Genomic DNA, 20,726 nt, shown 5'->3' with positions numbered 1-20,726 from the left:
TTAGATTTGGGGGAAGGGATGGCAGTCCAGAATAAATAATTTTAAAAAATCTCCTGGCTAAAGGAAACATACAGATTGTTTCTACTAAAGGAGCTATTACAAAGTACTAATGGAAAGGGTGTTTAAACTTCTGTACTTACTATATTCACCATTTCCTTATTCTGAAATTGCAAACAGAGTAGGCAGACATTCAAATATGTTGACCTTTCTACTGTGTAGAGGTTTTGTCAGCTTCCGTTCTCTTAGGGATTCCTTGAAACATAGTATTTCACCAGGGATGCTAAAATTTATGCATGCAACTGTGCATCCCATAAAGTTCAAGTCACAAATAAATGCCTTTCTAAATATGTAGAGATTAAATTTTACCTTGGAAAAGATACTAGCTACATCCGGATTTCAAGCTTACTTCCCTAAAATGCCTCACTGGATGTATTTTAGTAGCAAGTTAAATCTAGCAGTGTGGATCCATGTGGCAAATGAACATTATAACAGAGAAGGGTGGGAAGGAGTCATTACAGCCTATATGATTACTGGGGACCAAACATAGACTACCAAAATATCCAATCTGTCATGGCATGTGCATGCTGGTAGCCATGCCCAGAAATTGGAGGAAGGGTTATTTCTCCTGCTTTTTTTTTAAGCTAAATAAATTGCTTCAAATCTTCAGAATGGGATTAGCTGCAAAGTGTGCCTGTAGTTACAAGTCTCTCTTTCTCTCTTCCTCTTTCTCTTTCTCTCCCTCTCTCTCTCTTTCACATACACACACAAACACACACAAAATATTTTACAATTCTTTAGTGAATTAGTACACTAGAATATTGTGCACATTACACTGCCAATGTCAATACTATATGATCAACTGTTCACTAGAAGACTATAAAAGGAAGATGGTGGTTCAAGTGGTTCAAGCACTGGGCAGGTTAGCAAGTCTGTATCTGAGACCTGAGAGCTGCCATGGGGCGGGGTTGAGCTCTCATCCTTCACTCCAGCTCCTACTGGGGAAATGAAAGGAGCCCTCAACTGGGCATCCCCAGGGCAAATGGTGATATTACCAGCTAATCCTTTCAACCTGGAAGCGCCTCAGAGCTTCTGGACTCAGGTGCAAAGAAGAAAACCCCCAAAAACGTTATAAGGCTATATGTATATGAACAACTACAACACTATATGTTCAAGGCAGAACCTATAAATGTATTAAATTGGCCTGCAATGTAGCATCCCTTTGTGGCTCTTATTCCATCTGCTATACTTGTTTCTAGGTGTATATGAAGGAACAGCATCTATTTTCTATGCCTTCCATTCCATTTCTCCTTCCAAACTGCCAAACTATTCTCCAGAATGCCAGCATTACTCTAAAATCAGAGTATGTCATTTTCTGACCATTTTAAAGAAAATGAGACAGTGATGTATGTAATTGGGAAGGGCAGCTCTTTCAATTTAAAAGTTTCCATTTTCAGAAAAGTCCACTCAAGCTAATGGTTTGGAGACTATAATCGGAGAGAATAAATGAATACAAATTTATTGTTTTGATTTGTATGTTTTATTTCATGAATGTTTAATATAGAATTATTGTGGGGAATTTATTATGGGCCACATCCAATGTTACAAAAGCAGAATTCTTCTCTGATTATAGGTCACCTTCTTTTTGTCCTCTCCCCTCCCTTCTGGATTCTCTGGAAGAGATCAATAGGCTTTGCAGAGGGATCCAGAAAATTCATCAGCAGAAACAAAGGATGCAATGGTATGTTTCTTTTATTTTGATATAGTAAGTATCATTTTCAGAAAAGTTATGTTAGCAGACTTAAAACTTAAGTCAGGCCTCAAAACTTACCTGTTATACTTAAGGTAACCTACATTCCTTTTGTAGCCACCTTTTCAGTCAATTTTACTACTTTTTTATTTTGGCTTCTGTTTGTTATATAAGGTTCATTTTGTGTTACATACTACACAGACACACAGACACACACACACACACACACACACAGAGAGAGAGAGAGAGAGAGAGAGAAAGAGACAGAGACAGAGAGACAGAGACAGAGAGACAGAGAGATTTACACAAACACCTTCCTAGAATTTTTCAATGCATACAATTGTTCCTTCTGCCTTTTATGGAGTTATTATCATCTTAAACTTTTCATCTCATTTTTACTCCTCAAATCCTCAATTTGTTTTTCTCTTCTTTCAGCAAAAAAGTCCATATAATGTTTTCAGTTCTTTAAAAAAAGTCTTTTTTTCTTTCTCTGATCAAATTGGTCAGCTTCACCAGGAAGGAAGGAAGGAAGGAAGGAAGGAAGGAAGGAAGGAAGGAAGGAAGGAAGGAAGGAAGGAAGGAAGGAAGGAAGGAAGTCAGACTTCCCAGGCAGACCACATTTGTAATATTACTTTACTGTAAGGCTACATCAATAAAATGTTGTAATTCTGAAAATACAAATCTCCTGCTATCTTCTTACAGCCGCTTATTTAAACATTCCCTAGGCAACATTTCTTTGCCTCATCTCTCAAAATCTTTCTCACAAATTATTACAGAAAGAAAGAAAGATATTGAGGTTTATAGTTGGATACAGCCAACTCTCTCACCCTGTAATGCTTATTTGAATAATGTCCATCTCAACCTTTGACTGAGATTTTCCTCACTTGATGAATAGTGGGAGATAATGGAAACATGCTTTATCCCAATACACTATTAATTATGTTTGTGACTTTTGTATTGTTCAAAAACACTGCTGTCAGTGGAAAGGAACAGATTTGTTGTTTCCCTTTCAAGATATTAAAAACTAAGATGATAATAAAAGAAGCAATGTTGTTATTCCATACATTGCAGGAATATCTGAAAAGCTCAGGAGGATCTTCAGCCAATATAACATATGTGCACATTTTAAACCCAAGAATACATTAAGGCAGAAGCTTGTCCACCACAAGAATAAAACACCCAGGCACAAACTGAGCAACATGGTATATGTAGTACAATGCAGTGAGCCATGTGCAAATCTGTGCATTGGGGAAACAAAACAACCCCTTCATAAATACATGCACAACATAGGAGAACAAACCCATCAGGACAAGATTCAGCAGTCCATCTGCATTTAAAAGACAAAGGCCACTCTTTTGAAAACAGCAAAGTCCACATTTTGGACAGAGAGGACCAATGGTTTGAAGGAGGGGTCAAAGAGGCTATCTATGTCAAAATTGAACAGCCCTCTCTCAACAGAGGGATATGACATCATTGATCTCCAGTCTACAACATGGTCCTTTCAGGAGATCCAAGAAGGCTCCACACATATTTGCACTACTCAGGTGATCCTGATGACACAGATAAACCTCCAAGTGGCCTCAACAACTCTCTAAAAGAATGCAAATGACCAGCTGTCTGCAAGGAATATAAATCCTTCCATTCCCCACCATCCAGTCAGAGCTGAAAAAGCTTCTCGGATGAAAAGCAAAATGTCTTCAAAGAAAAATCAGAAAGTCCAGTTGTCTCTTGAAAAAGCACCTTTGGCATAAGATGATAAAAAGATGAGAAAGAAATATCTGGTCATAAACAATGATGTTTAACTATTTAACAATGATTTTTAAAACATTTTTTGGAATCACCTTGCCTGGAAATATTAATTTCTTTATTGACTTATTACGATGGGGTTTGAGTGAAAAAGTATACAACAATGCTTGTTTAAATTTCTCTAAGCAAAGGTTTTAGTAGTCTAAAGATTCAGTTAGCCACAAGCATACATCTCCTTGAAGGAAGCATGAAAATAAATACATATCAAACACATGAACTTCTTGAGATATCATCCACTGGATTCATATCAATCAAATCAGTACTGCTTTTGAAGTTTACTAAACGAATGATTATGAAGAAAATAGCATCCAAATATTTATTTCAACATATAATAGGAAACCTGATATTCTAAGTTGTTTCTTAAAGTAACATCTTATATTTTGAATGTTATTGAAGCATTAACGATCACAAAAGCTTGTTGTCTGGTGTTTGCACAAAGACCAGACAGCTATGTTGCACTGTCTCCTCAAATTTATCAAAATGCAAAGGATATTTCCTTATGTAGAAATAAAAGACAAGTTATCTATTCAAGCATCTGAAATGCCCAAGGTCTTTCTTTTCTCCAAGGCTCTGCCTTTAAGATTCCTGGCTTTCAAAAACCAATCTGGGCGGCTAAATTTGTGTTTAAAACTATTCTCACAATTTCCACTAGAACAGGAACTGTTGAATGATATGTATGTTGTCATACATATTGAGACTATTTTTTAAAGATTTTAGACAAGATAAAGAGCATCTGTACAAGTTGAAGTTGGCTAAGTGATATTGATGGAAAAGGAATGTCGTCTTATTTACAGTTTTTCGCATCTCACCTCTTGAGACGAGCTTTTACAGAACTTCATTTTCAGACAATGCCAACCACTTATTTGGATGGAAGATATAAAAGATTACCCACCCTGTATGCATTTGTGATAACTCACAGGTGGAAGATCTGATGCTTTATTTATTACATTGCAAATTACATCAGGAAACCAGAACTAGATTTATTATGCTCTTGTTAACCCAACCGCATCAGTACAGCACGAAAGGGGGAAAAAAAACTGTTTCCTGCTGATTGATGTTGTCATGTAGACGATCAAGGAAAATAAGTTTCATTGTTTGCAACAGCCGCAAGGAAGGTACAAATGCAGATGTTGATAGATAGTGCGTTTAATTATAGGAGAAATGAATTGAACAGATATAGATACAAATCATTGTCATTTTATATGGAGTTTTTGTTAAAACTTATGACTGCAAGCAAATGTACTAAATATAAAATGTAAATGCAAACGGCATTTCCTTATGCAGGAATAGAAGACATGTTACCTATTCAAGCATTTGACATTTCCAAGATCTTTCTTTTCTCAAAGGGGCTGTCTTTAAGATTCCCAGATTTTGAAAACCAGTCTGGTGCAAGAGCTTTCAGGAATCAAAAGAGATAGGAAACATGTTGCTGACAGAACTATTTCTTTAAATAATTGTCACCACATAAGCACAACGCTATTTTCCCCCATCTGTCCATCTATCAATCCTTTCTTATTTACCAATATATCACTGAAAGGCAAAGTATCCTCTTGTAGATTTTGCTAATGAACATGAAACACCTTCTAAAACAGACGTGTCAAACACAAGGTCCGGGGGCCAGATGCGGCCCGTGAAGTGGTTTCATGTGGCCTGCGAAGCCATCCTGGAAACAGTGAGGGAACGGCCCCCACTGCCTTGGCCCTGGCCCAGGCTAGACGGGAGCCAATGTACAATTTTGTGGTGGCCCTCTATGCTGAAACGCATTCAGTCTTAGCTCCATAAGCCCTCTTCCCTGCATGGCCTGAGAGGAACAGTGAGGCTCCTCCAGTGGACCATGCCTTGGCACTTGCCCCGGTCCCACTCCCTTCTGCCAGAGACTCTCAGATCGGTCCCACTCCTGCCCAGGCCCCCACAGGCACCCTTGACGCAAACGATGTAGAGCTGGCCATGCCCACCCAGTAGGTCACACCCACTCCAGCCACGCCCACCCAGTAGGCCGCACCCAACCTGGCCACACCCACCTGGCCCCCTGAGGGCAACTGCAATACTGATGCAGCCCTCAATGAAATTGAGTTTGACACCCCTGTTCTAAAAATACTGGGTTTCTTTTAAAAAAAAAATTGGTATGTTATTGCTAGCATTTAGGGGCTGTTTACTCATCCAAAATAAAAAGAGAGATTGAGGCAATTAGTTAGTTAATTAGGCTTTACATGTAATATACAAATAGATATTATTGTACTAAAGTGAAACAGACATTCAAAAACATTTGCTGCAAATCAGGTTTTTGCCCTTTAAAATTACTGAAATGCAGTATGTTAGGCATTCAGTGATAAATACCAATAGCAGACAAGCTTTCTGGTCAAGGCAAACTTAATGTTTGTAATCCAAAATCATGTTTATAGATTCTGGACATCTTCAAAACAGGTTATAAATGACACGTTTTATTTTATGCTTGCTATTCAATGGGGATTATTGTCCATTAAAGATGAACGTTGTTCCAAGAGTTAGACTGCCAATGTTTCATTAGTCATCACACTTATTCTCCAAAGTCTTCTTTTACAGTGCTCTAATGCTTTTTGAATGTGACAACCTCTGTTAAATTTATGTACTGTTGAAAACCTTCCAGTACAGTCTTTAAATGTAAAACATTTACTAGATTTTCGGTTTCCTAGAGAAAGAGTTGAAATGTTCACTACAGAGCTTAACCATTTCCAGGAAAGATCAAAATTCAAATCCAAATATTTTAGCCAAAAGACAAGAAATGGGCACAGCTAATATACAAGTAAACCTTCAACCACAATTGAGTCCAAAATTTCTATTGCTAAGTGAGATAGTTGGTAAGTGAATTTTGCCCCATTTCATTACCTTTCTTGCCACCATTGTAAGTGAATCACTGCAGTTGTTAAATTAATCACATAGTTGTTAAGTGAATCTGGCTTCCCCTTTGACCTTGCTTGTCAGAAGGTTGCAAAAGGTGACCCTGGAATACTGCAGCCACTAGAAATATGAGTCAATTGCCAAGCATTTGAATTTTGACCATGTGTCTATGGGAATGCTGCAATGGTCATAAGGGTGAAAAACAGTCACAAATCACTTTTTTCAGTGCTGTTACAACTTTGAAAGGTCACTAAATGAACTGTTGTAAGTCGAGGCCTATCTGTAATTATTTGCTCTTTTTTTCATAACTATTTCCATTACCATGTAAAGCTCATTGTGATTAAAGGGGATAATCTCATTTGCTTGTCTTGCTTAGTCTTTGCTTTATTACTGTTACAGCTGTTTTTTTTAATTTTGACAAAAATACCAGGAAGCTAGAACTAACCTAGAAAGAAGCATTAGAAAGATATTTATTAAGGAGAAAAGTATGATGGAAAAGAGTAGAAAACAGCCCTCCAAATATAAGATGTCTAATTCTTACAACTCTACTCTGCACAGTCAATGATAGACAAAGGATACTGTAATTCAACAGTTTGAATTTCCCTCTGGTGTAAGATTATAAAAATAGGTTTGGTAGGTGGAAACTTTGTAGACCTCAATACTATCAAAACCCATTCAGCATAAAAGCCAAAAAAATGAATGAATGAGAGAAAAATGAATCAGAAAAACTAGGATAATTCAAGCAAGATGGAAACAATAGTAGATATGAGTTATGTACGTAAGCAAGAGTAGTTATCCATATGGTGTTTAAGAATGAAGAAAATGAATGGACCTGCTTAAGAATTGCAGTCATTATTCTGGTCCTCAATGATAAAATGACAAGATGACCAGGGTTACCTGGCAAATGAGGAGGAGGAGGAGGAGGAGGAGGAGGAGGAGGAGGAGGAGGAGGAGGAGGAGGAGGAGGAGGAGGAGGAGGAGGAGGAAATGTTTAGTTCACTAAATGAAAACCTGCATAAATTAATAATTAATAGTATAAATAAAATAGATTCTTCAAAAGCAAATACTATTCTGGAACTGTTAGAAGTAAATGATTTTTATTTTGATTTAATGCAAATTATTAATGCAATTCTTTATGTTCTCTTTCCTGTCTTCTATTTCAGTCTTGGTGATATATTGATGAATACCACAGCTGGTCTATTTATGTTTAAAGAATTTATGTATATAATATAAATGATATTCCAGGGTAACCTTAACAGCCAGAGATAAATATTTAACATCTATGGAGACTTCAAGGTGCCTAAAGATCTTGTAACAGAACACACCTTGTAACATGATCCATATTTTTGGATGCTTGCCATCTGCCTATGTACAGATGCCTAAACTGAATCCAGTCTATAATAGATTGCTTCAGAAAGCTTTTTATTCTCCTCATATTCAGTTAGAAGATTGATTTGGTTATCTAAATTAACATTTCTTACGGCTTTTTCTGCCAACTTTTAACCTTCCACATAAACAGCATTTGAATTGCACTATTTCGGCTATATTAAGGATTGTCATATGCACTCTCTTCATATTCAAATATTAACTTGGGTTCCACTAAATTAAATTACTGAATGAGTTTTAAAAAAGAGGAAAATACATGTAATTGTACAGAAAAAGAGAGATCAGACATTTTAAAATTCCTTTGCATGGTACATTATTTCCAAGCACAGGAATAACCTTGACTGAAAAAGTAAACAACCATAGAATTTAAAAAAAAAACTTAAAATTTGAATGACTGCTATCTGATAAAACATTTTGGTCAAAGGACAGCTCAGGTCTTCTGAATACTGTCTGTTCTACTGCCACAGCCTTCAGTTTTAGGAAATTTCTGCTGCTGCTTAGCTGCAATCTGCACACTTGCAGTTTCTACCCTTTGATTCCAGTCTTGTCCTTGGGAAAACCAGAGAGGCCAAATAATCAAATGGAGCTTATGTAATGTCATGTGCAGCAATGACCATGTAAGTTGGAGGAGAGCCCATATTTTGTCATTTTTCGGAGAAATATAATGGAGAGGAAAAAAGATTAAGACAATTCCAAACATCCCCGTCTCACTCAAAAATAAACCAAATCTTATCAATATGACTGACTTACAGCCTGACTTTCTATTGCAATGTAGTCTTCCTGGGGCTACATGTGAGGATTGTCCAGAAGTTTCAATTGGTGAAAACTGTGGCAGTCAGACTTTAAACAGTATCTGACATCAGGAACATCTAATGACAATGCTGAAAGACATGCACTAGTTGCCAATTGTTTTTCAGACACAAATTTAAGGTGTTGATTTTAACCTTTAAAGCTTAGTATAGCTTGAGGACTAATAATCTAAATGGATTACCATCATTTTTTGAACGCTGGTCAAATGGAAGAGGGTATTCTCCTGTACATTCCAAGCAATGGGAAACTACTTTCTTGGAATTTCTTTTCTTGTTAAGAAAAAAAAATCAAAACTTTAAATTAAAGTTTTAATTTAAATAGTAATTTGAATTATTTTAATCATATTTGATTGTTTTCTTGATTACTATTAATGTAATATTTTCTAGGAGGAAGGGTAGGACAAAAATTGAATAAAATCAATACATCAAATATTGTTCAAAATGCAATGTAATATATGTATTATTGTGTTGTTTGCTGAACTTTCTCCTACCGCAATAGTCTTCATTTCATAAAGAATGCAGAATTAGCCAATCGCTGATAAATAAAACTAGCAAAGGGCTATTAACTTCAAATCCTTCTTCTGGGTTTTATTGGGACATCTGGTGAGTGACCAGTGAAAACAGTATGTTGGATCAGATTAATCATTGATCTGATTCTAATGAATCACAATATTAATGTGGATTCTGCCAGGGAACAAAGGATCTCATTCAATGAACAGGCACAACTGACACACAAGACGTATTTGTGCAAAGATGGTCACAACTGCTGCCTGCTCTTCTAGTAGGAGCTGTGAATCCAGGAAGACCCCTGGTTTCACATCAACTCTGTCTAGAGGAGTGCAACTATGTCTAGAGTCAAAGAAGAAAAATTCACCAGATGCAGGGGAACCCATATCTCAAATCCACTTCATCTTGTCAGGGTTCAGCTATAACCTATTCTCCTCCATTCAAACCCTCACAAGACAAGAACTCCATCTCAAGTCATTCAGATGTCAGCCACAAATGTGTCCAAATACTGTCTGGATATTATAAATCGCTTTCAATCCTGATTGGAAAGGATCCAGATAATCTGGTTCCTCCAAGCCCCTTAGTAGCTTTGCATCTACCACCTTTTCCACAACTTGGAAGTTGGAACCTGGATGAAAGTTAATCAGTACTATTGAATTCAAGAATGGCTTATTAACAAGAATACAGACATATTTTTTTCCTTCAAAACAGATGGAACCATTCTATCCCACAAAGAAGAATTCACAACTTAGGACCCAATCATATGACATCTCCCGGTTGGCCTTGACCAACCAGAATACTGCCAAGTTCTCTGGCATAGGCCATGTCTGTATATTTTTCAGTCAAGTCCTTACACATAGGAAGTTTACTTTTTTCTGGATGGAACATAGAAGTTTCATATATGTATCTCATCATTTATTTAAGTTACACAGGTTGTTGCCATATGGACTTTTTATTTTCCCTAAAAACAATTCTGCAAGACAAATCCTTTCTGATTATTCAGCCAATTGGGGAAAAAATTTTCATGACTTCATCCAGAATCTCTTACAATGTTTGAATAGCTAGAGCTAGCTAATTACAAATGGTCTTCCCGTGGACTTATTACTTAGGTGACATCCTGTGTGGTTTTTGTGAGTGTGGGTCTGGTATCATTTTTTGTGTTAGGGAGTCGTTTGTCAATAAGGGCGGGTTTCCAAATGGCTGGTAGGCGGGAGGTATCATCTCGCTTGTTCATGCTGTGTGGGCGTTTTTCTATCTCGATGGCTTCTCTGATTATTCTGTTATTAAAATGTTCACTTTTGGCAATGGTTCTGGTATTTTTAAAGTCAATTTCATGTCCTGTGGCTTTAAGGTGTTGGACCAGGGAAGATGTTGGTTCCTCTTTTTTGACTGAGTTCTTATGTTCTTCAATGCGTGCACTTATTCTTCTGTTGGTTTGTCCGATGTATGTGTTGGGACAAGCGGTGCATGGGATTTCATATACTCCTTGATTTTCTAAGTCAATTTTATCTTTGGGGTTTCTAAGGATGGTGGATATTTTTCTGTTTGTGCAGAATGCTGTTTTGATGTTGTGTTTATGGAGGATCTTACTGATTCTGTCTGTGGTGCCTTTTATGTATGGGAGGAGGGCTTTGCCGTTTTCTTGTTCTTTGTCTTGGATTTTAGTGGGGGTTTCTTTTTGGATTAGGTTTGTAATCTTATTTCTATGGAATCCATTGGATGTTAGTACATTGGTGAGAGTGTGTAGTTCAGTTTTTAGGTGTTGTTCGTCAGCTAAGCGTTTTGTTCTGGAGATGAGTGTCTTGGCTACGGAGTTGATCTGGGTGGTGGTGTGAGAGAGCATGCAGATAGCGGTTTGTGTGTGTTTTCTTCTGGTAGATGGTGTGTCCTAGGGAGCCATTGGATTTCTTGTAGACTAAGACATCCAGGAAGGGAAGTTGGTTGTTATATATATATATTTTCTGAGGTTTTCGCAGGTGTTTGTATGTAGGTCTTTGGTTATTCGGGTTTTCTTCCGTGTCAAATTGGAAGTGTCTTGGAGACGTTTCGACAAAGTCTCATTCATCATCTTCAGGCTGGTGTTTTCAGCTTTGAAGCCGAAAACACCAGCCTGAAGATGACAAATGAGACTTCGTCGAAACGTCGCCAAGACACTTTCAATTTGACTTTGTCGAAATGTCGCCAAGACACTTCCAATTTGACGCGGGAGAAAACCCGAATAACCAAAGACCTACATATATATATATATATATATATATATATATATATATATATATATTTCAATAATGATCTCCGGGAAGAGTATAATCTAGTTGTTTATTGTTAAAACAATATTTAAAACAATAAAAACAGTTATATACAAAGTTAAAAACAACTTAGCTTTCGCTGAGGACGCTGGCAGAGGACCAGCGAAAGCTAAGTTGTTTTTAACTTTGTATATAACTGTTTTTATTGTTTTAAATATTGTTTTAACAATAAACAACTAGGTTATACTCTTCCCGGAGATCAAAGATTGCATTATTGAACAAATATGCCCAGGATTCGCATTTTTACAACCATTAAGGATATATATATATATATATATATATATATATATATATATATATATATATATATATATATATATATATTCAATAATGATGGTGAAAATGCGACTCCCGGGCATAATTATAAATGGAATGAATAAAGCGCGTTCACCAGGAGAGTTTAAAGTTAAAATACTTTAATTAAAGTATTTTACTATATTAAAAGGTTGCCAAGCTTTCGTTGGGAAAACTCCCCAACATCTTCAGGGCTGAGAGACCGTTTCTAACAAGGTGATTCAAACGGGTTCCATAGACGTCTGCACGTGGTTCCTAGACTGTGCTAGCATTCCCTGCTGAACAGCTGATAGGTGGGAGGGGGAATCGGAGTAAAGATTTCTTCTGTCGTTCTCTCGAGCACTTTTGTTCACATTTCCGTCGACCTCAGGGGGTATTGTTAAAGTTATGTTCCGCCCTCTCCCGGCAGTACTGGCTCTCGTTGCAGTGGGGGGATTTAGTTTGATGTCATTGTGTATCCTACCATGGAGGCGGGGCTTCATCGGCTGCAATTTAACATCTTTCCTCTGCTGCATGCTCCCGTACATAAAGTTTACTGTAGAGGAAGAAAGACACAATTCTCTTGCCTTCTTAGATGTTTCCATCCATCGTCAACCAGATGGATACCTACATACGAAGGTATTCCGTAAACCAACCCACACGGATAGAATCCTCACTGCAGCACGGATGAATATAAGAAAGAAGAGAGGAGACACCTCTTCCGTACGTGCATATATAACGGTTATCCATTAAAATTTATCAAACGACATTGTACAACTTTCCAGCACCAGACCACCCAACGAAGAAGGGATTCCCCCCTACAAAAAACACGCATCTCCCTCCCATACATAAGTAACATCTCAGAGGCCACAGCCAGACTACTAGCACCCCATGGTATAGAAGTAGCTCACAAACCTAACCAAACCCTACGATCAAAAATTATGCGTCCAAAGGACCCCCTACCTACCATGGAGAAATCTGCTATTGTTTATAAGATCAACTGCAAAAACTGCGAAAGCAACTATGTGGGAGAAACAGCCAAACGCTTGAAAACTCGCCTCCACGAACACAAACTGGCCATAAAACGAGGCGAACCACACTAACAACTTTGGATGCATATGGCACAACAAGGCCATCAGTTTGACTTCAATAACACCCTTATCATAGCCAGTGATGCCACGAAGGGAGGTCAGCTGCTAAAAGAAGCCTGGTTCTCGAATAACAACTCAATCAATCGTCACATTGACTTGGACCCAGCACAACAAGCGCTACGAAAATGGAACTCAAACCATCATCCTTTATATCACAAACCTTACAATCAACATCCACAACATTCTAAACCAGGAGCTACACCTCCTCCCTACCAGAAACAATCTGATATAGACTACCCAGAAACCTCCCAACAATGTCAAGGGGAAACCACATCCCCTTTAATTGGAGAAAACAACAATAATGACATTGGAGCGCTTAAGAAATTTGAGGATAGAACCACTAAATTTAGCACTACCCATAATAATAATAAAGGTGGATATCCCATACAGAGAGGGGAGAAAAAACATGTGATGACGACCCGTTCGCTTGATAAAAGGGAAAGTAACATGAGCGGGGAATCTGCCCAAATACCAACAGACTTTTGCTCACAGAAATGGGGGGGATTTAACTTGAATATTAACCTACGAGGGAAGATGAGCATGGGGGACACCATGATGGAGGAGGATGATTCAAACATTGAAAAATACCACATCCAGTTGATGCTTGTACATGCGAGCGAAGATAAATACGGGAGCATGCGGCAGAGGAAAGATGTTAAATTGCAGCCGATGAAGCCCCGCCTCCATGGTAGGATACACAATGACATCAAACTAAATCCCCCCACTGCAACGAGAGCCAGTACTGCCGGGAGAGGGCTGAACATAACTTTAACAATACCCCCTGAGGTCGACGGAAATGTGAACAAAAGTGCTCGAGAGAACGACGGAAGAAATCTTTACTCCGATTCCCACTCCCACCTATCAGCTGTTCAGCAGGGAATGCTAGCACAGTCTAGGAACCACGCGCAGACGTCTATGGAACCCGTTTGAATCACCTTGTTAGAAACGGTCTCTCAGCCCTGAAGATGTTGGGGAGTTTTTTCCCAACGAAAGCTTGGCAACCTTTTAATATAGTAAAATACTTTAATTAAAGTATTTTAACTTTAAACTCTCCTGGTGAACGCGCTTTATTCATTCCATATATATATATATATATATATATATATATATATATATATATATATATATATATACGTTTCCGTAGATTTTCACGGATATAGGTATGCAGGTCTTGGTGTATTCGTGTCTTTTCCCGTGTAAGATTGAGAGTATCTTGGCGACGTTTTGACGAGGTCCCACTTGTCATCTTCAGGCTGGGGTCTTCAGCTTCGTGTTCGACTACTTTTCTCAATATATATATCAACTGTATAACAATTATAGTTCTCGGGAGCATAAGACATTTTGATTTTGACAGTTTTATTTTAACTGCCTTTACAAATATAACAACCATTCAAATTTAAGCACAATTTCATGAGCTCTAGTTAGATTCATTGCAACATATGGGCTTGTTTAGATGTGTATTTCAAGATTAGTTAGTTTGTTTTTAAGTGTGCTTTATTTGCTATAAATTATGTACACAGGTAGAAGTTAATTCTCACTTAAATGGATATGGTAAAATGCATGTATAATGTATAATGACACCTTTGAGCATAGTTTTAATTTCTATTCTTTATTTAGTCCTTAATATTGTTGCATATGGCCAGAAGTGGAAAACGGTTGTGTAATCTACCTATTGTGGAAATACAAAATTTAATGCATTATGAAGTTAGAGTTTTGAAGAGTTTGTGGGAAACAAGCTAGGCAAGAAAGTCTAACAGTTATAATCCCGACTCTTGGCTTAGCTCACAATCAAGATAACAAAAATTGGATTTTTTACTCTTGAAAGGAAAACTTACTCTATGGAGAGCTCTGTTATTCAAGTCTGCAGTGACAAGTGGCAACAAAGAGAGGGTCTTTTACAAATGTACTTTTCCCCTTGCTGTCTCTTTCTATAGCTAGTTTGCTATAGCTGCAGCAACTGATATGGTACTTGGGGTTTAAACTGCTTAGTTTTGGCAATCTAATACATTGGTTTTTGCAACTATGGGCAATCAAGATATAACCAGTAAACAAGGTCTGTTGAATTGGGTAATTCCCAGGCTTTACAAAGATGCCTCTAGGAAATGTGCAGCAGATGGTAGTATTTGCATTGATTTCTTTAATTAATTAGTGGCCCAAGACCAAGTCACAAAATTTAAAATACATTAATACATGTTGAAAAGGAAGAAACTATAAAATTAGAGATTCATTGGAGGCACCAAACAGTTTCTATAAGCTAAGGCTATAAATAAAAGGCCTTCAAAACACTCGGGTATTGGTCATTTAGTAAGAATATCTCAATCTCCTAATTATGATTGGAGTCTGAGGAACATATTAGCTTTGATTGCCAATGAGAATACAGTGGGCAGCTTAAAAAGACATGAGGAACAGATTCAACCTGTATAAATATATACTCTATCTTCAGGTGGAAGGTTAGTATATTGACCAGCTGTCACCCTTGTAGAGTTAGGGAAAAGACCCTTCTACAGTATGTGGGGCATACAGAATCTTATAAAAGTAATTGGAGAGTGTCCAAGGGGAGAGAGCAATTTGTCTGTAAGAAAGATGGGTTCTGTCTACCTGAATGTCTCAATCTCATAACCTCTGCTTAAGCTCCACTAGGGGCTTTCCTAGATCTAAAGTACGTATGGCTGGTATTGGCAGTCCATATTGTCCCAAATCTTGAAATACTTGTTTCTTCAAAGTAGATATATATCATATGGAATGAGAGTAGCAACAAGATTCCCCAGAATCTTAGCTGACATAATCCTGCCTGAGCCTTGAAATGAGATGCAATTAGCTTTAATCTGGTGATGGCATTAGAATTGAGTTAAAGAATATGTACTATTGATTTCAAGAATGTTGTTTGTATTCATTCAAGGATTGAGCCGGATTTGTAAATACACATCTGAAATCCATACAATATCACATAAGCAGAATATAAACTTACTGCTTATCACTTTCAGTAGAGGATATATTCTATACAGCTATCTGGATTAGTAGCTGTCGATTGTCTCCAACATATGTCCTTTTAATGTTATTCATAGCTTATTAAACTATACCATGTCATTCATTACCACAAGGAATTTATTGAACTAAAATAACATATATATTTTATCCTGGAATAATTTTTTTTTTAAAAAAAGTGGTTTAATCCATGCATGTCAAACACAAGGCCCGGGTGCCAGATGTGGCCCGCGAAGTGGTTTCATGTGGCCCGCAAAGCCATCCTGGAAACAGTGAGGGAACAGCCCCCGCTGCCTTGGCCCTGGCCCAGGCCAGCCAGCAGCCAATGTACAATTTTGTGGTGGCCATCTATGCTGAAATGCATTCAGTCTTAGCTCCACAAGGCCATCTGGAAACAGCGAGGAACCAGTCCCTGCTGTGTCAGCCCCGCCCCCTGGGTGCATGCTGGGGAGGTGTCACCCTTTGTGAGGAATGAAGAAATGCACCATCGTCTGGAAGTGGCCAGCAAATGGCCCTCGCCTACTTCACATATCCGGCTTGATGGGCTCTGTCCTGGTCCCATCCCTTTCTGCCAGAGACCCTCAGACCTGTCCCACTCTTGCCTAGGCCCCCACCGGCAACCTTGACGCGAATGATGTAGAGCTGGCCACATCCACCCAGTAGGCCACACCCACTCCATCCACGCCCACCCAGTAGGCCATACCCAACCTGGCAACACCCACCCGGGCCCCCTGAGGGCAACCACAATGCTGATGTGGCTCTCAATGAAATTGAGTTTGACACCCCTGGTTTAATCTACCAATGATGTTTCAGATAACAGGTGGGCAATATATGATTGCTAAGGTCCCATAACCTTTGGGAGGGAGGGCACAGTAGGTAGGATAATGACATTAAAGAGGACAAATTTATGGTAAATGTGAATCTGCCCTCCATATGGAAGTGGTTTGGGTGGGGGAAATCATTATTTCCCATTTGACTTACCTGGATTGTGGGGAGAGATTTGAGAGGTTTAATTTTTTTATTTTTAAATTATGCCTGTTCTGGGGCTCACACTACAGGTTTTATATGTTTCTCACCTCAAAATAATGGGGAGCCCTGTTCCTTTTGGGGGGCATATAAAAAAAATCCAGACCCACCAGCTTTCCACCTTTGTTTTAAGTTTTATCCACCTTATAAAGTCAATCTTGTAAGAATCATTGCAAACTTTAGCATTAAACTATGAACCAATGTGAAACCTGTTTAGCCTCTTATCAGGGTATAAATGTTAAGAAACTTGGCTCAAAAAGAATAAACTGTGAAAGAAAGAGGAACAGAAAATACATTATTTATTTATTAACTTTTTATTGGTAGCATTTATGTGGTTGCCCATTTCAGACACTAAGACTCTGAGTGACTTAGTTCTGAAATAGAGAAAGAACTGCTCCAGATCTTTGTCCAACCTAGCTGGGTTCTGATGTATTTTTCACTGTGTCTGTTTCTGTCACATAATGATGGATTTGTTAATTCACTGAAGATTCAGAAGAAATAAAATGCCAGGAACAAAACTGCAAAGCACTGCATAACTGTTCCTGGAAAAGTTGGCAGCCCAGCCAAAGAAAATTTGAAAATAAAATGAGAATCAAAACTGAAAGGTGAAAAGAGGAAGATAAGCACCACTGGACCATTAACGTCAAGGGTCATTAGAGCTTAACTTATTCATATTAAACTCTTGCAAATATGTCTTTCTAATGCCTTAAACATGTTTATCTGCATTTCAGAATGGCACTTTAGGATAAATTCCCTAGTCTTTGCAACCAGTGTTCAGAAATGTGGATGACAACCCAAAGCCACTGCTTTATAAATACACATTTCACCCCCCAAAAAGAGTCATGCTTAGAATATGGACCAGAAATAACCATACTTGATCAGTGGAGAGTAAAAGTAAAAGAAATACATGACATTTAAGCAACAATACAGAAAGCATTGTCCTCTTCACAGAACACATAAGCTAAGTTACCAGATGTTTCATGTAGAAAGAAGGAAAAAAATACCTTTTAGGAAGTTTTTAAGAAGAGACTGGAGAGCCATTTCTCTGAAATGGTACAGGGTTTCCTGCTTGAGCAGGGGGTTGGACCAGATGACCTCCAAGGTTCCTTCCAACTTTATTATTATTATTGTTGTTGTTGTTGGTGGTGGTGGTGGTGGTGGTACTACACTCCATGAAGTTTGTAAATTAAAGATGATATGCAGTTGAAAAACCATTGCTCCTTATATGGTCTCCTAGCTCATTTGGCTTCTCTAGATAATGGCTTAGAAACAGGTGAATTCATTGTAAGTTATAAGACTATTTAAAGCTCTGCTTATAAATCAATATGCAAAAATAGCCAGTGGTGAGGTAACTTAATCAAAATTATGAAAGGACAATTTCAAAAGATCTTTGCAAGGTTACTTGTAGGTTTATACTGGAAGAAGGATTCGTTGCCTACTTTAGAAGAATGGATATTCAAGGTTTCCAATTTAGCAGAAATGGCAAAGATTTCTGCTTATTTAAAGGACCATACACAAGAAAAATATATTATGGTATGGAGAAGATGGATAGATTATATTCAGAATAAATATGGAACTTTAAAGTTCCATTTATTTTATGATTAAATTTTTCTTGAAAGAAATAATAATTATTATTTATAGAATTTTATAATAAATGATTTATAATAGATTTGTTTACATTATTATGATGTTAAAGTTTAGAGGGAGTTAAGGGTTAAGTATGAATTTGTTTATTGTATAAATTTTTTGTTTTAAAAGTTATAGATTGTGTTTGTTTTGTTTACAATAACCCTGTATTCTGCTCCGGGAAGTGGGGGGGGGTAGGGGGTGGGGATGGGTGGGATTAAGTAGGTTAGATAAACAGAAATATTAATGTATAAAATAGGTAGAGTAATTTAGAGAGAGGTGCCGCTCGGGTATTTCCCCCAAACTGTATCCGAAGAGGGATGAGAGGGGAGGAGGAAGGGATGGAAGGAAGTAGGATGGGAGGAAGGGATGAGGGGAGAGAGGTGAAGAGAGGAGAGAGGGAGGAGGGAAAAAAGGAAGGAAGGTAGTGAGGGTGGATGCAATGGGGGCGGAGATGGATGAGCGACACCTAAGGTTATATGTATGAATTTATTTCAAAGGTATATTTTATAATGTATTGAAAGTATCAAATGTATTGAAAAATGAAAAATAATTTTTTTTTTCAAAAAAAAAAGGTCTTTCTTTGAAAGAACTATTGACAGAATTTTCTTAAGTTAGTTTCTTAGGTAGTCCGCTTCCATCTGCCATGCTGTTAATTCAGAAATCTAAAACTTGGATATCACAAAATATGGGAATACATAATTTAAAATTAAGACAAAGTTTACTTTCTAGTTTCTGTCAGTGCTTTCATCTTAATAACTGACATAACCTGAAGGAAAAAATATTGTTAACCATTTCTTCCAGAAAAAACACTACCTTCAGAATTATACACACATACATACATATATACATACATACATACATACATACATAGGTCTTTGGTTGTTCGGGTTTTCTCCTGCGTAAAATTGGTGTCAATCCAAGTCCTTAGTCGTCCGGAATGAAAACCAGGAATGCAGGAACTCAGTGCACGTCAGGAAATTTATTCACTGCCTAACTAACAAAGTCAGCACTGGGACTGGTTTGTTCCCAGTGCTTTTTATAACATGACCATGCTCACATCCCCACCCTCCGCCCACAAACCACCATCCGCCTAATCACCCTTATAAGTCCTCCCTCGTGATCTAAGCCCTCTTCCCGTGAAACCCCGCCCCCCTTGGTCCAGCGCCTGTCTGCCTGCTGCTGCCTCACGTCCGGTTCCCTCGGATTTGGTAAGTGTGGCCGTTCAGTATATTCCAGCCAGGAGAGGTCTCCATGCCTTCTCCTAGTGCCGCGATGCTGGGTCTCGCCGGGCTTGGTCTCCGTCCCCAGGTGGTTGGCGGAGCATACTGTTGGCGGTGTGAAAGTAGGTGAGTCCATCTGCTTGGCTGCCAGCCGGTCCCCGACGCTCAGCTGGCCGGCGGAGCATTCAGCGCCAGCCCCTGCGGCTCCTGCGGCAACCGGCGAGACGCCAGGACGTGTGGGTTTGTTGGCTGCGTGAACTGGCGGTGGTGTGGTTTTTCCTCCGCTTCCCCCCCACCGAATGGCAAGCCCCATGGGGCTTGACAATTGGAAATGTCTTGGCGACGTTTCGACGAAGTCCCATTCGTCATCTTCAGGTTGGTGTTTTCAGCTTCGTGCTTCGAGGAGCACGAAGCTGAAAACACCAGCCTGAAGATGACGAATGGGACTTCATCAAAACGTCGCCAAGACACTTCCAATTTTACGCGGGAGAAAACCCAAACAACCAAAGACCTACATACAAACACCCGCGAAACCTCAGAATATATGTGTGTGTGTGTGTGTGTGTGTGTGTGTGTGTGTGTGTGTGTGTGTGTTTGTGTGTGTATGCACCAGCACATGCCCCAGAGAAGGAACGGTGTTGGCGAGCAACGGAGTGGCTTCGGGAGCGCGTCCGATGGGCAGCTCCTTGGCGGACGCTCAGGTTCGATTGACAACAAGAAGGGAGGGGAGCGACAGGCGAGAACAACTGGATAATCAATCCCTGGCCGTCCGCACGTGCACGAGGCCAGCAGTAGGACTGACGAGCAGGAGAACGGTGCCAGAGACGCGCACCGTCAATAACTCCATGACGGAGGCACAGGTGCGCCCTGTGACAAGTGTGGGGGGGAAGGATGTTCGAGAGTGACAGATAACCCCTGGATGCTCGTATGTGCACCAGGGGAATAATAACGACTGGGGGTGGAAGAGCAGCCTCAGAAGCTGCCAACACATTGACAAGTGTGGG

Source organism: Crotalus tigris, unplaced genomic scaffold (assembly GCF_016545835.1).
Source record: "Crotalus tigris isolate CLP2741 ecotype Arizona unplaced genomic scaffold, ASM1654583v1 scf7180000023639.2272817, whole genome shotgun sequence".
NCBI classification, from domain to species: Eukaryota; Metazoa; Chordata; class Lepidosauria; order Squamata; family Viperidae; genus Crotalus; species Crotalus tigris.
Note: the sequence above shows the minus strand (reverse complement) of the source record.